This window comes from Canis lupus, chromosome 20 (genome assembly GCF_011100685.1).
Source record: "Canis lupus familiaris isolate Mischka breed German Shepherd chromosome 20, alternate assembly UU_Cfam_GSD_1.0, whole genome shotgun sequence".
Classification (NCBI taxonomy): Eukaryota; Metazoa; Chordata; class Mammalia; order Carnivora; family Canidae; genus Canis; species Canis lupus.
This window is the reverse complement of record NC_049241.1, coordinates 31,455,587-31,476,021: the sequence shown is the minus strand read 5'-3', so window position 1 is coordinate 31,476,021 and position 20,435 is coordinate 31,455,587. Positions and strand designations below refer to the sequence as shown.

The following is a 20,435-nucleotide window of genomic DNA, read 5'->3' as shown; positions in this document are numbered from 1 at the left end:
TCTGTGCTTTGAGAAGAATTGTCGGCTACTGCTTCTAAACATTTTATCACTTTCAATCTTATTTTGCATCTCTCATTTTATGGAGATTTTGTTTAGCTACTTACTTAAAATCTTGGTTTCTGATAGAATCAGAACAAGAAGATGTTGATGATGCCCCTGAAGGCAAAGTGAGAAATCATTAAACTGTATCAGTATTCTGCAACTGGTCCCTGAGACTCTGGAGCTAAGCTCCTTGAAGAAAATACCTGCTGAGACCCTGACCCAATGTAACTGGCCTGAATATTCCATGCATGGTAAAGAGGGAGCAGTCTCTTAATATGGCACTGGTTTTAGGGAATTTCTCATTCTGTTTGACATACAAATTTATAATCTATTTCATCCCATAATGTCTTTATTCAGATGTCTCCCTGGGAAGCAGCATGATCTTGCAGCATCATGGACCACCCCAGAAATTTCTGGAGGGAATTGCAATAATAATTTTTCAAATTGCTCTAAGGCCAAGAGTTTCATCTATAGAACTTTTCCTTTCTATTTCCTTCCCTGTCCAACTCATTCTCACTCAGCTTAAAGCCCATCTTGAAATGGTGTTAAATCTAATACCACTCTCAGATTTCATCAATCTTTGAAGTTGGCCAGAGCTGCATACAGTAAAAAGGCAAGCAAAAATGGGCCTCTATAAATTAGAGACTGGAAAGTACTTATTAGAGCACCCAGATTCTGACAAAACTTTCCCCTCCAATATACAGAGCTTGAAAATTGAACTGGTATTCTCAGAAATGCCTACATTTTTTTTAAAAAACCCTTTGTAGTGGTTTCTGATGCCTTGTGCACCCATTCCTCCATACTATCTTGATTCCTTTACTTTTGATTTAAAAATAAAAGTGATAACTTTTGCCACATTACAGACTTACCAGAATTCTTCATTTCTCCATAATCTGGATGTTGTTGATTTAATCCCTGTCTTGGAGGGTTTAGGGTCCTACAGAATTGGTATAAATGAACTTGAACCCCTGCCCAGGAATATAGAGACCCACTGAGCAATATTTCACATTGAAAGTCAATGCATGTTTAAGGATACAAAGAAAAAAGATTAGCCATTGGTGTGTTTCAGACCTAGGAAACATCAAACCAGAGAAAACAATCCTTTCCTCCTTAGAAGACTTTGTGGAGGAAGGGGATTTTTAGGAGCTGTTTAAATGATGGACGAGAGACCACTAACTTCACAAACATTCTGTGTTCATAAATAAAATAGCTTCAAATCACTTAGGTATTACAAGAAGAGTATTAAACAAGACACAGCCAGTGCTAAGTTAGGAGTGCCCTTTAAATTTGATCAACCAAACTAGTCTTTAGAAAATCTAATCTTTGCTTCCAAATGTTGGTGTGTAGATATTTGTGCTTTTATGTGTGTCATATCCAATTTTGGTTGATATGGACAATAATTTTAAGGACTGTATAAAATAAGATCCATAGAATTATTGAAAAATGTAATAAATTAGTACAGCAAAATGTGTTTGGGATTGATTGGGGCTGTTTTGCATGACTTGGTAAAGGTGAAGTGTCATCTCTCTTCTCTTCAGATAAATCAGTTTAGTTATTTCAATGAAAGATTTTTATGGAAAATGATCACACTTCTTTTCTACTATAAACTTTCAGACTATAATTTTTATAGCAGTCAGGTCTCCCTTATTATATTTTATTTGAACATCAGATTTCTATTTCAGTTTTTAGGAGGAACTTAATAATTTACTAGGTGATTTATCAAAATCTTGTGATCTTAAGTAAATACCCGTAATATTGCTGGTTTATTTATTTATTAGCTATCAGTAAGAAAAATGTCAGGAATCCCTAAAAGATGTAATCACAGGTTCTATTTTAGACCAATCTTTGAATGACTTGAGTAAATCACCTTATATTTCTGGGCTTCAGCTTCCCTATCTGTCCAAAATCCAGAATGTCTAAATGTTTTATTCTCATCAATACCAAATTGATACAGAAATGAGTAGGTGCATGCATAATCTGATGGACAGATGGAAGCATGAGTGAATGCATGATTGGGTATGTAGATAGATGCATGTTAGGGTGTGTGGATGGATAAGTGGGTTGATAAGTAGATGGATACATGGGCAAGTGCATAGATGGGTTCAGGGTTAAGTGTGTGGATGAATACATGGGTGCATGGGTGAGTGCATAGATGAAGAGCAGGGTACATGGATGGATTCATGAACTGAAGGATGGTGAGAAGGAAGGATAGGAGGGCACAAAAATTTTTTTAAAATTTATAAAAAATGAAATAAATTCAATGGAATAAAATTGTATTGAAATAAAATTGGAGAAAATGCTAAAATTCATTAAATGTTTATTCCTTCCCAAGGACACTAGTGTACCTAATATATTTCACAAATAATTTTTAAAACTTTGTGTCAAGTCCCATGCTAGTGTTTTGTATGTTTTTATTTGTAAGAAGTCTCTGCAATTGATACAGCTGAACACTTTTCAATGAAAGCTCTCCAACTTTATAAGAACTTTGCAATTAACAAGAACAACCTCTTATTATTTATCTTCTATCCAGTCCAGTTCATTGTCAGATCTGTAAAAAGAGGTACTAAAGATCAGTCTGAAGGGTTCCTCAGTCCATGGAGAGCCCATGGTATACATAAAGCCAACCAAGAGAGCTATTGTTGTGTTAATTTGTTTTGTTAGATTAATGATTCTGCTGTTAATATTTAACCTTTTGTCAAATTGTGATGCATAGGGTTGTACATCTAGATCAATACAAATGAATAATGGGACAGGCAAATTTTTTCATCTCATTTCTTTTTCCACTAGTACACAACACTGTTTTATTGGCAGTGTGTTTCAAATGGCCCGTAATTAATTAAACAGAGAATGAGGTATCCTTTTATCACATGAAAAGAAAGACCATTGGGTAAACTACTATCTTCATTTTTCCTATGAAGTGAACTGGGGCTGATTTATATTTATATTTTTTCCTAAATTTTCTTTGTCTTTAATCTTTCCTGAGGATTTGGAATAGGTCTGGTTTGAAGGGAGGGACATGGTATGCTTCATGAAATGCTGGCAGGTCAGGTGCAATGCACTGTGTCTAGAGAGGCAAGTCTGAAAGCTTCTATGTGTTTTGGTGATTAGCAACATCTAAGGTGTAACTGCCAATGGTGCTAAGTAACAAATGAATTACACCTGGGAATTCCTTCCAATGACAAGGTCTAAAATTACAGCACTTTTTCCTCAAATAGACAAGAATGATAAAGTACAGGTCTCCTTCTCCTTAGTCTCTCACAGTATCACTTTGCCAGTTCTTAATTGTAAAGGCATCCTTGTTTATCTGTTCTCTCAACAAAATTTTTCAGGGCAAAATCCTTACTCCACATAGTGCCCAGGCTATGTAGCATAATGCCTTGGAACATGATATACACTGAATAAATCTCCTCTGCTGTATTCTTGCTGACGAGTTGTTTCTTTTCTTCCTAAGAAGCTTTGATTTTTATCTCCCATTGCTGTAATTCAGAGCTTCTTGGTGGTCCCTTACCGGAGAGGTGCCTGAGATTGGATGAGTGAACAGAAAACTTAGAGACCAGCAGTGTTTTGCTTCAATTATTATTTCTCCCAGGACAGGAGATCTCAAGGCCACTGTGATCTGGTGCTGCTAATCTGGTTAAAGGAACTGCCTTTGTCATGGACTCCCATTTGGGACTTAGCTGTGTGAACTTTGCCAGATAAGAGAACCTCAGCTTGGGAGCTGTCTCTGAACACCAGACCCTTGTAAGGCACATGTGTTTCTTTCTGACTTGGGACTGTGTAAACATGGGCTGCTTTCATGTCCTTTCCAGCTTGAAAGCATATCATTGACCTTTCACTCCATGCTGCCAATCTCAACAACAGGAACAATCAGGTCTTAATGTTCAAGGGCACTCACATCAACCCCTGTCTGTTTCCACCAACCTGTGGGTACACACTTCCTGCTTGACAGCTGACCTAGAATCCTGATGAGCTGAGTTCAAGCTGAACTTGCTTCTTTGGTTGATGCTTTGGCCATCTGTTTACCCTCTGTATTTCAGTCAAGGGTCTTTAGCTTGACAGCACAGATAAAAGAGGCAAGGGTTGTGTTTGCCAACTTTTCTATTTTTTTTTTTTTTCGGGTACTTTTCCCTGTATTTTTTACTCTATTTCTCAAATGAATGAGAAGCAAGTTGAAGTTGCATAAAACGTCCATTATTTGAATATGTAGAACACTTAGCTACTTTTCCCTCCAAACTATAGGGCCAAGATGTTTTGGGTCTTATTGGGATCTGCTCAACAATGTTGGTAGAATAAATGAAGTGATATGTGAATGAAACTACAGTATGCAGGTGAATTAAAGATGGCTCTGTACCCATGGTTAATGACAAAGTCAAGGATTTTACCCAATATGAGTGTTATCATCACTGACTCTTGTCTGATTTTAATTTATCTCCTCTCACGATAGCACCATGAACCACAATACAACTGCCTTGAGTTCTTCCAATTGGTGGAGAGAAAGCCAATCAATACAAGACCAATATTATAATAATTAGTACATTGTTATAATAATTACCATGTGAATGGCTTCTTGGTCACTGTTAAGACCAGTAGCACATTTGTATATTGGCCTCTTCCCCAACTTGGTGCCTTTAACACTAGCTTTCCTCCCCCTACTCCACTGCCCACTGCTGGCCACTGCCTGCAGAGTATACACACTGCTCTAGGCATTCCAGTGTCATTCTAGGTACTAGACCACTCCTTGCTCCATTTCTAGTGCTCACACAATGCTTCCACATTCTACCTTATATGAACATCTTGTATGGCTTTTATATAACAGACCCTTTTCTTTTTTGCTGCTCTTTAGGTAGGAACAGCAAGGTAATTACCTCAAGTGATTACTCTTCCAGCCTTTCAAGTCATATTCCAAAGGTTGGCCTGTCCCTTTAAAGGGAGGATCCTGTAGACCCACACCCAAGAAAAAGAGTAAACTCAGGGAAGAAAAAAAAAGGAGTTAGATCTGTGACCAAGAATATCAGTTATAGGGAGCTCTCAGGCAAACAGCATCCTAGGCTTTTAAACCATTTTTGTCATGACATTCCTAGGACTCTTCTTTAGAAAAGAACTGTTTCCTAACATGCTGTAAAATTTCATACAACAGTAGCTATTATAGTTATGAAAAGCTAACATATTGGGCACTTTCTATGACCAAAGCTTTCAGTTAATCCTCATAGAACTTTGGCATGGTAAATTTTTTTGCATCAGTTTAAGGCCAAGGAAGCTCAAAGAGATTATCTATCTTGACCAAGCTTACAGAGCTAGTGAGTGAAGGAGCCAGGATCTGGACCTAGTCTAGTGTCCTTAACCACTGTTACCTCCAGTTCTGCTGCTCCCCCGCCCTGATAAATGAGTCTATCTGGGAAATAGTATCCTCTCGTTTATAGAATAGAGAAATAGCATTATAGCATTTCAAATTCCCAGGAAGACTGCAAATATCAGGAAATACAATATTGTCAAGCACTTTGCATATAGGAAATGCTAAATCAAGCTAAATTAAATTCGACAGAGTTCTAGACAGTTAAGAAGCCTTTATTAAACCCCTGCTGTGCTGGGCACCCAGCCGTGACTTGGGTTAAGCCTAATACTATTTAATTTATGAAAATGCTGTTATAATTATTCTGCTTCTTACATTTAGGTGCCCTCAAGAAGAAAGTACAATTTACAATTAAATATAAATTATTTATCCCAATTTTCTGACTTCTATTACATTCATTACCCCTCTAGGAGTTACCTAACTGTAGTAGACACATCTTAAAAGGTCTGCATAGTTCTTGATTACTGCCCTTTGTCCACAATTACCCCATCTTTGACACTCACAGAGATGGGTTACTTACAGTCATGTTTGAGCCTGTATTCCAGGTGGGGCTAATCAAAGTCCATTCTTCTGTGAATTTGAAACTTAAATTTAGAATCTGTTCCTCAGTCTTTGCATGTGGCTGGCAGGTGCCATGTGAACTATTTAGACAAAGAGGTGAGGTGGGGGATTATATTGGGAAAGAGAAAAGCAAGAGAGAAGCAAAAATGAGAAACTATTTATCTAAGGAGACAGACAGAGCTACACAGAGCAAGAGTACACACACCATGAAGAGAAATATAGAATCAAAAGCAGAAATTCCCAGCAGAACTCCTACGTGATGGTGAAGCTTTCCATTCATAATACTACACTTTGTGGAGTGAGGACTTTATCCTGACAAAATTTATTAAGAGCATGAATAAACAAAGATGCTTTTAAAATTAAGAACTGACAAAATGATATTTTGAGGGATAAAGGAGATTTGTACTTTATTATTGTTTTCTGGTCTGTGAGCAGCCTTGAAATTTTAGTCTATATGAAACTGGATGAAATACTCAGCTAATGTTTCACTTCTTATTTAACATCATTGCCAGTAATGTCCTAGGTGTTAATAAAGGATACAGTGTTAGGACTGACTGATAATTGTTGCTTTATCTCCTCTGCATTCCTCTACTTATCTCCTCTAAGGTCAAAACTAACTTCCTGCTTGAACTACTTGTTTTTTGTTTGCTTGCTTTTGTTTTTGCAAAAACATACTGCTCTGTATAAGGAGCTTCTTGGTGAGGTAGATATAGGTCAATCAGAGTGATGTCATAGAGAAGGTGATGGTGAGGCTCCCGCTTTCATATCTGAAAGTTCACACCATGACCTCCCCTGGACTGGTAACTCCCTGCTACTTTCCTGTGCCTTCACCCACTTGAACTTCTGTTATTCTGTATTGTCTTTTGAAAGTCTTCTTCCAAAATTTAACTGCATTTTTGATGTGCTTCTGGCTCTGATCTGGGTCAGTTACGGTTTTGACAGTCATTGCAGAACATTTATGAAGCCCCTGGGGTAGGAGTTGGGGATACATCCCTGCCTTTGCTGTGTTGATGGCCTATGGAAGAAACAAAGAAGGAAATGTCACACTACAGAGCATGACAACCACCACATCTGGCTGTCTGAGCACATCAGAGGGTGACCCTCGCAGATGTAGAATGTCTAAGGCTTCCTAGAAGAGGTAGGGTCTACAGTGAGACCTGAAAGATGAGTGGGGTTGAACTGGGTAAAGGGTGGGTGATGGATATTCAGGGATGATGGCATAGTGTGCATGGCATACTGTCTGGATTGAACATGCTTGGTCAGACTGGAGCTTCAGAGCTTCCTTCAGGAGGAGGAGGTAGGGAGACTGACAAGAGCAGGTCAGGAAAGGCCTTGCAAGTCTTGTTAAAATGTTCTTAACTTCAAAGGATTGGAGAGTGGTGGAAGAAGGAAGTAAGGAAAGGGAGCCTAAAAGTCACACAGTTTGATGAGAAGTTTCCAAAGATCCAAGTGGTTGACCTGAGTCCACAGTCACTGGCCAATCAGACTTACTGGATGACACATGTTTAGGTCTGTTGCAGGAACTATTTTTTTTATCCCCAAGAGTCAGAAGTCCCAAGAAATGAAACATAAGAAGTGTCTTCAGTTCAGTCTTGCTACCTCAGCTCACCAGAGGAATCAGAAGCATTATTTCTGAGCTATGAATGTTCTCTAAATGTTCATTTCCATGGCAATATCTAGAGAGGCAATCAGAAAGTAGAACAAGCAGGTTTCATGGGATATAATCATTGGAGCAACTTTAGGTTTGTCTTACACAGTCACTTAAAATTTATTCAGTAGAGAAAGTTCTTTTACTATCCCACGTTGAAAGCTAAACCAGTCTCACAATTTCTTGATTAAGCTCTCTGGTCACTTTAAAATTATCCAAATAACCTTAGTTATTTAATTTAAATGTTTCAGTCTTGAGTAGACAACTTGCCACTCCATTCAAGGTTGCTGCCTAGGAAGGAGATAGCAGAGTCTCATTTCTCACCTTCTCTGCCACCTGAGAGTTGCCACCTTTACTGACTCCCCACCTCCGGAAAGGCTTGGAGCCTCAGAAGACAGGAGGCCTGGGAGTGCGGGCATGGAAGAAAGTTTCTCACTTGGGGGGCACCATCAGAAGACAGCAAGGTGATGACACAGCCTGACATCTTTCAAGCTGACTCTCATAGGAGACCTTTGCCTCAGCTGGGCCCCTCCTGCCATGAGCAGTGCATTTTATCCCTCTGGCAGTTGTATTCTGCTGGACCTCCTTTGCCCTTTCAGGCAGGCTCCTGGGAAGGAGATAAAATGAATCAAGGCTGGCTTGCATCTTTAACTCCATGTAATTCATATCTGACTCCTGGAAAAGACTTGTGCTGCTTTTATCTTAACACATCCTGGAGGTGGAGGTCAATCCCAAAGTAGCCATCTTTGTTTAGCTCCCATCTACTCAATTTCTCAGGCAGGAGTCAGATCCCCATTACCAAGTCCCCTTAGTTATGGAGAACATGTCATGCTCTCCACTGATCCATACAGCTCTCTACCAAAATACCTTCTCAAAATTTTCTGACTAGCTCTTTTATAGCCTCATCAAAGATGAGGGACTCAAAAGTCAGGAAACCACTTTTCAGACATTTCTTTTGAACTTTTTGCTTAGGGCACCTCTTTGTAATCTGATCTTTCTTATATCTCAGTGCCTCAATCAAAACTTCCAATGTAACATTCTGCTACACAGACTTGTAAGCATACTGCTCCATGTTGGGGAGAAAAGGTATGTTCCCTATGCTCCTTGATTCTGGGGACAAAAAAAAAAAAAAGAATATTTGTGAGAGATGGGGGAGAGAGGAATTCATTGGCAGAAGCTAGGAAGAGTATGAAGCAAAATGAAACAGAAGGGAAAAATCATAACACGAGTAGACTTTCAATGGAGCATCTGAGAAACATTTGTTAAGAAGATGGGTCATTGCTCTGGTTGGTAGTCATAATTGATCAAAGAAATATGTCCAGTTAGAGTCCTGGTGTCCAGCCCAGGGATGCTATTTTGGTTTCAGGGAAGCAGGCCAGTGATTCTTGAGAACATATAGTTTATAAAAGAGCCTTTAGGTTTGTGAGATGTAGCCTTGCTTAGGATCCCTCAGTGGTCAGAGAAACCATTAGCTCTCTCCATCCCCAAACAACTCTATTTATATTCCATTATAAACCAACTCATTAAAGAACAGACGGCTTATGTCAGGCCTAATGATCAACACTGCAACTAGAAAATATTGTAGTTTTGCTTCTCATTTTCCCTTTCACATGCATGGGATTTGGAGGCCTTTAGTTAAGAAGTATCTGAGTGAAGCTGAATCATCTTGTGTTTGAAATGAGATGTTCTCTTGGAATAAGTACAATGTAGTCCCAGTAGAGACCATGAAGCCCCCAACTCTTCTCCAGGGGGGGTGAAGAGGAACCATCATTAACTCTCCAGGCTGGAAGAGCATCCCCTGTTGTGCCTGGAGAGTGGAGCAGAAATCTATATTGTAATTCTCCAGGTTTGGGCTGCTGAATAGACTTTCTTTGAGTGTCAAGATCTAAGTGGTAAAAATTTTGTTATCCAAATTATCAATTGCATTGTCCTTTTCAGAAATAGGTGGCTCATGTGGATAAAAACTGGAAAGTCAATTTTTATCCATTTTATAAAGCTCTCATTGACTAAGACATTTCTAGTTACCTTTATTCAACATTTACTCCTTGCCAGCTTATTCCCGTTGTGAATTTCTTTTGAGGTATCTTTCCAGGTCACTAGACCCCCTTTAATCTCACTCTCAAAAGCAATGGATCTCCTTCTAGAGGAGCCAACCTGTACAGTATGATGTATGCTTCCAACCTCATCAGATCATCCAAGTTTGGATACCATTTTACACAAACTAGACCAAAGAGAATCCTTTCCTTCTAAATTTGGATTCAAGATCAGTAGAAACTAGGGAGATTGTCCACATGTGGCTGGACATGTAGCATCTATACTCAGGAACTGGTGAAGCTGTCTTCTGCTATGTAGCCTAGAGTAAAACAAGGGAACCTACAAGGGGGTGAGAAATTATGTAGATTCACAGACAGAAACAGAAACAAAAGATGGGGAGGGAGCACTGTATGAATTCCTGGCAGCATCCTGGGTTCAGGGTCTTTCCTGAGAACTGGCTGTGTTGGTTCCCGTGCAGGGTAACGGCGTAATCTGATTTCTCCAGTTCAATTTTAATAGTGCTCCCCTTCACTGTTGACACAATATAGTCCACAGAAATCCTACTTCTATGGAGCCTTAATATTATTCTTGTAAGAAAACACCCCATTTGCTCTCAAGTTGGTGCAAGTTGGTTTTTCTCACTTGCATCAGAACCAGTGCATATAGCAGCCTTAACAAACAGACATTTTAGAGAGTTCTCTTCATTTTGCAGATGAGAAAATGGATGCTTTGGGGATTTGGGCAAATCATCCAAGATCAAACATCTAATAAATTGTGGAGCTGGGGTATCAACCAGACCTGGCCACTTCCAAAGCCCATGTAGTTTCTCCATCAGGCTTCAGTGTTTCTCAAGGACACAGACATCAGTTGTTTTTGTAGTCAACAGCAATTTTGTCTGTCTCGAAGCCTCTGAAGACAGATTGGGTGTCCAAAAAATGAATCCCAAACTTTTCTGATTAAATATCTGCTTTCCAATTGCTCTTTGAAATATGAGATCGAAAATGGCAATGCTGATGAAGATGAAATGAGCTCGGGCGGAAGCCTGAGCTGAATTTGGGAACGATGATTAGTGAACCCAGTGCTGGGGAGAAACAAAGAGCTTGTTTGCCTTTTCCCTATTATCCATGTGTTATTGAAAAGGCGGACAAATCTCACCTGAGAGCGCTCTAATTAAAAGGTCTTTTGGATAAGAATCCGGATGCAACAGAGGGACGATAAATTAAAGTATATGTGTTCTCTGTACTGTTCTGGTTTCATTAGCCACTGGACCACATCTTTTTCTATTATTCACCAGGGATCACTACACAGAACAGCAGTGAATGCAGCCACTGGCTGAGTCTGGAAGGCCCATTAGACACCAATTCTTAGCCTTTTTTCTCCCCAACCAGGTAAAGTCACAGCTTTCAGGAACGAGAGGCATTATATATGTTTTTAATTAACCTTACCTGGGTGCCAGCTTTTTTCATATAGGTCAGCTCTGACACAATGAGTACAATGTAGCTAGATTTTCTCTTCAGGGATGACCGGGTCCTGGTTGGAATTGCAGAAAGCTTTTTGAACTAGACTTCCTAACACATGCATAGTCTTCTTCTCAGGGCTTGGACCCAACCTCCTAACAGAGGGAACACACCCACCTTCTCACCACTGCCCACAAAATCCAAGCATCTTTCCTGACACATTCCTTATTTGCATAAAAGAAGGATCTTGGAAATGAAAAAAGTCCAAGCCCAATAGAGGTTGTCCACTGACATTCTTTTCTGAGTAAAGTGCTTATATTTTTCCCCACATTTCATTCACCCTGTCCTCTTAATGGTGAGGGAAGTGGTACTAATTTTACTGGTCAGCAATCAGAAGAGATCAATAGAGAGCATAGGTGCCAATTTGTAGAGGTGGTGTTATTTTTAAACAGCATGCCAAACTCTGGAATTTTATTGAGTTTTAAGGGCAAAACCAGGTTTAATAACTTTTTATTCTTTCCAGTTTCCAATATGTTATTGTCTCACTTGCTAAATGTAATTTGCTCTTGCTGCTTCCTTAGTGAAGGGGTGGTGGGAAGAAGGGGAAAGAAAGATGAAGTGGGGGGAGAGAAGAAAAGACTTGGAAAAGCTCCATAAATGATCAGTGCCCAGAGGATGACATAATACCAACTAGGAACTTTAAATTGTCTGGCAGTGTATGCATTGCTGATGCTTATTGGCCAGTCCTGACTAAGAAAGATTATTTAACGCAAATGTGTCATTTCATTATAATTCTCCAGCTAGTGTAAATCAAATTTCAACATTTGCTCAACATTGAGCCTAAAGCCACACACAAAGAACAGATACAGTGCAATGCCTGGGGTAATTTTTCCTCTATCATGTTCCATACTTAGGACAAAGGACAATTTTTCCTCTATCATGTTCCATACTTAGGACAGAGTGGTCCAACTTGGCTGTTCTTCTGGTCAGGCATTAAGAAGTCCAAGAACCTTTGAGCCTCCTCTGTATTTATGTAATGCACCCCAGAATGGAATAAGTGGTATATAGGTGGCAAGATCTGATTCTGAAGAATAGTTTAGAATATGAAACATCACTCCTGAACTGCCAGTGGGTAGACACAAGTGCATTGTCACCATTGATGGGAAATGTACCAATAAAGGGTCTTCTGGGACTAGTAGAACATTTAGTTTTTCAAAACATTCCTTCACATTTTTGTTTGAAGAAAAGTGTATCCTTTTTGTGTTTTCACTACTAATTATTCCAGAAGAGGAAAGTCAGATTTTTTTTTTAACAATTGCCTAAAATTGGAGGGAGTGCAAATCTTGCCTAGCTCACAGTAGAGGGGAAAGTACAAAAGAACAGACCATGCATAGAAAGCCATTCCCAAATGATTCTTTCTCTTTAGTTTAAGATATTTCTATGAGGTGAGAGTCACACATTCTCAAGTATATTTACACTCAAATTACTGTATCAACATTTAGATCATTTGCAAGTAACAGTGTGAAACCAGCAGCCTCAGAAGTATTTATAACTGAGATGCGTGATTGGTGACACAGAAATTGTTTTATAAAATACTACACCTATCATTTTCGATTGCTGACTTAAGGTGAATGATCTATATAAAAATATAAATTATTTGTGTTAAGGAAATGGTGATTAAATATGAGCTTTGTGTATTAGTCATTAATCTTTCCATTTAAATGCAAATTCTTCATTTCAACCACTACTTGAAGATACATCTAATATGAAACAAGTTTGATCTTCTGATTTATTATTTCAGACAAGGCCTTTAAAATATGCATTTTCTTGTCATGGGGAAGGGTGGGTTCTATTTACATTTTTAAAAATGTACTCTTAAAAAAACAGCCAACCAAATATTACTTGAAACTCAAATATAAAAGTCCCTTGGTTGGCCAAGGCGTGTCTAGAAGTGTGTGTGTGTTGGGGGTGAACATTGAGAGAAGGGTGTGGTAGTAGATATTCACTCTTTCTCAGTGATTCCCAATTCATGGACTACTACGGACCTCAGAGTTATTGTTGGATTTACAAATACTTGTGCCCACCAAGCATTCTCTTAACAGTCAAAAAGTAAATGTCTTGCCTACATATTTGAATAGTAATTACTAGTTTTATATGGCAGAAGTCATCATATTAAGCTCTTAACTAGACTCATTCATTGAATCTACATACTAACTCAGTGTCACATATGTTATTTTTATCCATGGTTGATAGATCAAGAGGCGAAACAGATTAAGGATTTGGTCTAAGATTACATGGATATTAAATATAGGAGCTAGAACTCAAACCCAGATCAGCTGACACCAAAGTCTGTGACTTCACCTCTAGACTCTACTGCCTTCCCAGATTAAATTTTATATAAAGGCATCTCTGAGTAATTTTTTAAAATCTGTATTTAAAAGAAATATGGTCCTCAAATATGAGAAGCCCTGAGAGCCCCTGCTCTAATTGAATGAGGGCCTACCTCTAATTGAGCTGAGTCTTGTCAGCCGGATGCTTCCTGAAAATCGGAGTTCCAGATGAGGTTGGGGGGAGAGAAGTTGAGAGTGTGCGGCTCTTGCATTAATTAACTCACCTGCCACTCAGCAGGAAACAATACAAGCCTTAAGTTGGGTTCTCAGGTGCCCTTCAGAGGGATGCATGACGGTGTCATTACTACTCATAAGCCATTCTGCAAATATAGGTCCCCTGTTCCTTATTAGATGGCCAGGGCAAGATGGCCCCAAAGAAAAAAAAGTGAGGTGGTAAAGTACAGACTAAGTCAGAAAATGGTGTTGCTGGTAATATTAGAGGTGGGAAAAAGGGTGCTGGTAATATTAGAGGTGCCACCCTGGGTAAAAATGGTAGTAATATCACCTCACAGTGTCCAGTTAGATTACCCAGTGATATCTTTACCTGAGACATATGTCAAATGAACAAACTTTTTTTTTTTTTTTTTTAAGCCAATGATTTTAGAGGCTGGATGGGCTAGAAGAAAGCGTGGTAGACCAGTGATTGGCAAAATTCCTCAAGTAGCAAGCCTTGACAGAATTAGCTGGGCTGTGTCTTACCGGAGCTGGGTGTTCTGAAATAGGCCACAGGCAGTAAGAGGTCAGGCAGGTTCAAAGCCTTGTGTTTGGAGGTCTTGCTCCTGAACCACAGGGGGCCCTCTCCCAGTCCTTCACTAGGGCTGCACCCTTTTAAAAGTCAGCTGGATAAAGGAAATTGATCAATTCATACGGAAAAGAACCTGTGTTGCAGAAATACCTGTGGCCCAGCGGTATCTGTCCCCTGCCTGCTGTGTCCTTCTTGAGGATAGCTTTGCCCTGACATTGTGGGGCCGCCGCTTGTCAGTGGCCCCCACAGGAGCACTTACACCTTGGAAATTGGAATGTTCTACAAAGCAGGACTCCTGCTGCGGTTTCCGTATTTCCTACTCTCTCCCCGCTCCTCCCAGCCAGTCATAAAACATTTGCCAGGGATGCCTGGGTGGCCCAGCGGTTGAGCGTCTGCCTTCGACTCAGGGTGTGATCCCGGAGTCCTGGGATCAAGTCCGACATCGGGCTCCCCACAGGGAGTCTGCTTCTCCCTCTGCCTGTGTCTCTGCCTGTGTCTCTTTCTCTGTGTCTCTCATGAATACATAAATAAAACCTTTTACAGAAAAACAAAAAAACAAAAAACATTTGCCAGCACAGCCTCTGCCTCTTCTTTGCCACCACTTGGGTGATTTTTGGCAATGAAGTTCCCTGCAGAGCACTTCAGTTTCTTTGTCTATAAAATGAAAATACTAATATTAGTGCCCAATTGTATAATTTTAGAGAGGATTAATTGAGATAGTAAACGTAAAGCACATGTCAAGGTGTTTGGCATTTAGTAAGTACTTGAGAAATTCTGGCTCCTTGTCATCCTCATTGCCTTTCATTAACCAGAATAGATGTGATTTCCCTAATGTAGCTTCTTTATTTGTTACTTCCCTCCTTAAATCCTTCAGTGACCCCACCTGGCCCCCTCCCTGCCCATGACAATTAGCATGTAATCAAACCTTAGTAGAAAAAATAAAGCAAATGGCTTACTTGGGACGCAACCCAGTGGTCTTAACCTATGGCTCCAGAGGGAACGTCTCCCCTTTGGTGGGAATAGCCGCAGAGAGTCTGATGCTATCTTAAGGCTCTGTCCCTGTAGGAGTTTGCTGGGTGTTAGCTCAGTGCTCACAATCCTTAACACGGTAGCTGGTAACTGAATCTGCCCTCTATGTACAAAGTGGCAAATGCAGTGATGGGAAAAGGAAAATTCAACTATTTTTTTTCCCTTTTCTTGCTCTGATGAGGCTTCTGCTATAGCCACCTCTAAGATTCTAGAAATATTCTGTTCTCTTCAGTCATGAGCTGACACCAGGAAGACCATTTAGTGGCTGCATTTGGTCATTAAAACAAGAATAGTCCATGGGGGTTGTGCATCACTCACGCTCTAGAGGTCACTTTGGTCTCTGACCTCTTCAGTATGCCCCAGTTTTATTTGCCGGTCAGTCCGTTTCCTACCCTGGGAAGGCTGGGAGGGAGGGGCAGCCTCTGAAAACACAAATAATTGTAAAGGTTAAAGTAGTTCATGGCATTATAATTAACTGCTGTATTAGGTGTTTTACAATCTTGACACCGCCACAGACAGAAATGTTTAATCAGAATAGAAAATGCCTCGGAGTTAATCCATTTTCATGGTGGAAATTGCAGGGAAGGTATGAAATCAGGCCAGCCTTCTCAGGAAGGGGAGCCGGCCCATTTCCCTTGCAGGTTGGATGCTAGTCTCTGTCTTTCCTGCTGCTGTTAGAACTTCATCACTCAGAACTTTCCATGCTGTAAAGTAACTTTTTGTTACTATAGCAAAATCTATTTATCAGCCCTTCTTAAGGTCAGGATTCTTAACATGGTTTCCTTGTCAGAATCCTGTAGGCCATGATCCATGCACAAAAATAGCACAGAGAGTGTCCTGGTTTAGAAAGAAAGTTGTTGACCTTACCCAGTACAAACTCTGACTTGGACCTTCTGACCCTCTCCTGCCCCCAGCCAGCACTGAGCAGCCAGGAGAAGGTAGGAGCTGACGGTGTTCCAAAGATGACTGCGCCCTGGTCTACAATTCCTTCTTGGTGTGTCATGACAGGCATTCATACAGTCCTTAGCACAGTACCTGGCATAAACTGACCTTCTCTAAGTGGTTAGTCTTTTTTAAACAGGCTCCACCACTCTGCTGCTACTGGGCTCAGACAATCACTTAACCACTCAAAAATCTCATTTCTTAACTATAAAAATGACTTTGTAGGACTCTGGAGAAAAACAGAGCTAACAGATCTATGACTTGGATATGGGGTGAACCCCATGTATGGAAACCATTAGGATTCCCCTGATGCAATAATGAATGAACCAAGTTAGGCCACAGAGAGGGCTTCCTGCATGTGTTATTATTATTTACAATGGCTACTTTGATAAACCTTGTCCTAAGTTTAATATAAAGACCATCCTATTGAGTAACTATACTAGTATTCTCAGACAAATGTATTTACTGATTTAAAAGGCTATTAGTTTTTGCACAGGTGGAAGTAAATAAATATATAAAATAAAAATCTCAAAGCCTGATTTTTTTTCAGTCACGTTTTAGTCTTCTCTTTTAGAATAGGATTTCTTGTCCTTGGTGGTGACTAACTTGTAAGGAGCTATTTGGACAGCCTGAACACATTCTACAAACAATGGATTTCTGCCTGCCACTGCCCATCTTATGGGGAACTTAAAAACGGTTTCTAGCACCTGTGCAATTCAGGGCTACCCATGCAAACACTTTGCTGTCCCTAAGTGGGAAACAACTAAGCCCCCAATCAGGTCAGGAGGGTGCCAGGTAATTTATTTGTACAGCGTGTCTGTCCCTATCTGTGGGAGGTGTTTATTTTTAGCTCCCCACACTGTTTCTAGCACCATCCCTCCTTTGGAGGCCGACAGCTTGTTTCAAGGATCTTAAACAAGCTGTTAAAAGCAAGAGACTGCTGAAGGCAGGGAGGCAGCCGAGCAGCCTAGAAGGTGATTAGAGCAGAGTTCACCTTAGGTGTTAGAGGCAGAGGATGACTTCAGTGGAGTGTCAAGCAAGTTGGCCAACAAACTTTTAAAAGATGGCCTTCGTGACACTCGCCTGGAGCTTTAAAGAAACAATGCTTGAAAAAAACTGAGAGCGTGAAGGCAGCTGGGTACAGAGACTGATGCTGGATGTGTGACTTCTCACAAATAGCAGGAAGCTGGACTCCTGAGCTCAGATTGCAAATGCCAAGGGCAGAAGCAGAAGAAATCCAGGGTTGGTGACATTCCCACAGGGCCAGCTGGTTGGTGCCTGTTCAGGCTAATTTGGGGTGACAGGAGGTCTGTGCTTGAGGTCATATCCATAATCAGGATGGTTAGTGTCAGAAGCCTCCACCACCCAGACAATCCCTGGACACCTGCAGGTGACAGAGCTCCAAGGTTAAGGAAATAAGCAAGGACAGAATCTGAGCAAGTAAATCCCACAGGACCCATTTCTTTGTGGAAAGATAGGAAGAAGGAGAGGATGGGAATGTTGCCTGTCCAAGTAGTGCCAAGTGTGCTGAGTGCCCTTGATAAATATTAAATAGCAATAGTGACATCTTATCACATCAGTTGTGTCTTTAGGACTCAGGTGAGCCTGGTTAAACCAACTCAGTATGGCAGTCACCTGAGGGTTTGACTCCAAGGATCTTTAGTGCAAAGGAGCCAGATGGGAAGCAAGACAGTAAATTCCAGAGACTGTAAGAGCAGCTGCAACTCTCTGACCTACCAGAACATGAGAGAGTTCATCACTACAACCACTGGTCAGCAGGCTGTCTGCCTGGCTGTTTTTATGTGCAGCAGATGGAAATGTTACAAGTGGCTTTATGGAACACCGAGAAGGAGACAAGGGAAATGAAATTCTTTCCTCACAAAGGTTCAGAACCCTGTGTGGATCTTTAGGTGGCATTCAAAGCCCTAGGGGCAATGGGGAAGTGGAGTTTTGGCTGCTCAAGAACATAGCAAGGGAATGAATATCCTGCTGGTAGATTGTGAAGAAAATATTCTCCACAGTTACGGATGGAACTGCAGAAGTAGAACACTGGCCTCTGAAAATGGAGTGTTTTCCTTTAGAGCCTTTTGTGCTGTCTACTCCATGGCCATTTTCCTGACTTTGAAGTATGCATTCAGAGTTGAATGACTTGCCCATCATGTGTAACCGATATAAAAGAACACAGGTCATTCTCCTGGCTGTTGGTGAAAGATGTTGGGACCCCTAACTCTAAATCAGTGACATAACTGATCATAGTGTCACCTGAAAGCTGAGAGACAGTTGTGGTAAGTGTGTAGACTTTGGAATCAGAATTAACCTGGGCTTGAATCTCATCTCCACTATTGACTAGCTCTGTGACCTTAGCAAAACCACCCAGTCTCCCAGCCTCAATTCCACGTCTATAATGTGGGGGAAACAATGCTAGCTTTGTAAGGCTAATAGAATGTGTCAGTTACTTGACAAACTATCTGGCAGCATTGCCATTCAATTAATTCTATCAATCTATGTTTATAATAATAAAATTCAATAAGAAATTAGAACCAAAACAGCTATCTTTGGGATCAGAATCCACCAATGAGCTAAATCAGGATAAGAACCTACAGTTCTAGATTGTCTTATGGTATTTAAAATTATGCCACAATTATTTAAGCATGCACTGTGGATAAATTTTGAGAGCAATGTACTAGAAACAAGTGACCTTATCTCCTAAATACTTACAAGTTAATCAGTTTTATAAAAAGAGGTGAGAAAGTTGGAGATTCTGGACCACCAAGAAGAGTTGTGTGTGGTCATGTCTCTTTCAGCCAAACTGGGAATGTAGATAGAAAAAAATCCAAAAAAAAAAAAAATGATGAAGCTAAGAGACAGAAAGGATACTTCCAGCTATGGGAAACAGAGATTAGAGAGGAAGAGGGATTCCGACAGTTGGGATGGAGTGGAAGAAGGGCATAGAAGAACATAGACCATTAAGGGAAGGGCATCTAAGAGTCCACAGCCACCATAAAGGTAAAAATAAGGCTCTGGATATACCCAAGCATTCATCATGGTGCTTTAGAAGATAATCCCCTTGTGAAGAAGTCACCAGTGCCAGTGCTACTTGAACAAAGAGGCAACATGAGCAAACAAGCAGCATCCATCTTCTTAAGCAAGCTAGAAGCAGGGAGACTTGGGGAGCTTGAAGTCTATTAAATATAAATAACCCATATCATCGTAAGTATTTTATATCACTGCAGATGGAGAAGGTGCCATATTTTATACCCTCACTGTAAATCTAAATACTTTATTGTTGCCAATTTTGCCATTGCCTTCAGCTAAAAAGAGTCATTTATGGAGATTGACAGTATTTGGTTATATCACCAGTGATCATTCCTGTCAGTGATTGGCCTGATGATCTCTCCCAAGAAAATAATTGCCATATATTGGCAAACACTGGAGACTTATGGGCGTGTTTGCTTTTAAGTGATTCTAAAAGATATACAGCTAAGTGCATATTTAAGGGGGAAGGGCTTGTCTTTTAGGATGTAGAAACTGAGGAAAATGTTATGAAAGAAATCAATTTCCAAGCTTTATTCCAATAAATAAAAGGCAGTAAGCATTCTCAATGAAGGCCTTGATATAATTTATATTTTTTGTATAAAATTATGAGTATGAATGTACATAAAAAATGTGGTATATCCTTTTAGGAATCCTATCTTGAGAGACAAAGGAACACCATACCCAGATAGCTACAATGTGGATAAATCTCCAAAACATTATGATGAAGGAAAGAAACTAGACACAAAAGAATGTATATTGTTTGATTCTACTTGCATGGAATGTCCAGAATAGGCAAGGCCATAGAGACAGAATGTAGGTTAGGGGTTGCCTAAGATTGGGGGTAGGAACAAGGAGTGACTGCTAATGGGCATTGAGGTTTCTTTAGGGACTGGTAGAAATGTTCTAAAATCAGATTGTTGTGATGGTTGCACAACTCTGTTGAATTGTGACTTAAAGTGGAAGAATTTTATGGTATTTAAATTATATATCAATAAATCTGTTAATATGAAAAGAAACGGAGTGTAATGTTTTCTAGATGCAACTAGAAGACCCTGTTGGTGAAAAGCAAGGGACAGAACTTTACACCATCCCAAGAAGGATAATAAAACAAGACATGAGCTTAACCTGACAGGCTGAACCCCAATCTCTGTTCCTTTTTAGTTAGAGCATCATCCCTCCCCACCTGGCAAAGAGGTTACCA

The 20,435-nt window shown here is 40.1% G+C and overlaps 1 long non-coding RNA gene across 2 annotated transcripts; it reads right to left on the bottom strand.

The window, feature by feature from the left end:
* Positions 1-6,057: 6,057 nt before the first annotated feature.
* LOC102152042 lies at positions 6,058-18,043 on the bottom strand. 2 transcript variants are annotated; one of them, XR_005374438.1, is made up of 5 exons: positions 17,936-18,043; positions 15,184-15,678; positions 7,926-8,208; positions 7,445-7,629; positions 6,058-6,968 (listed from the first exon to the last, which is right to left on the bottom strand). It is a non-coding gene; the product is annotated as an uncharacterized LOC102152042 (long non-coding RNA). The 2 variants fall into 2 exon arrangements; XR_005374439.1 differs by lacking the exon at positions 7,926-8,208.
* Between the last annotated feature and the right edge of the window lie 2,392 nt (positions 18,044-20,435).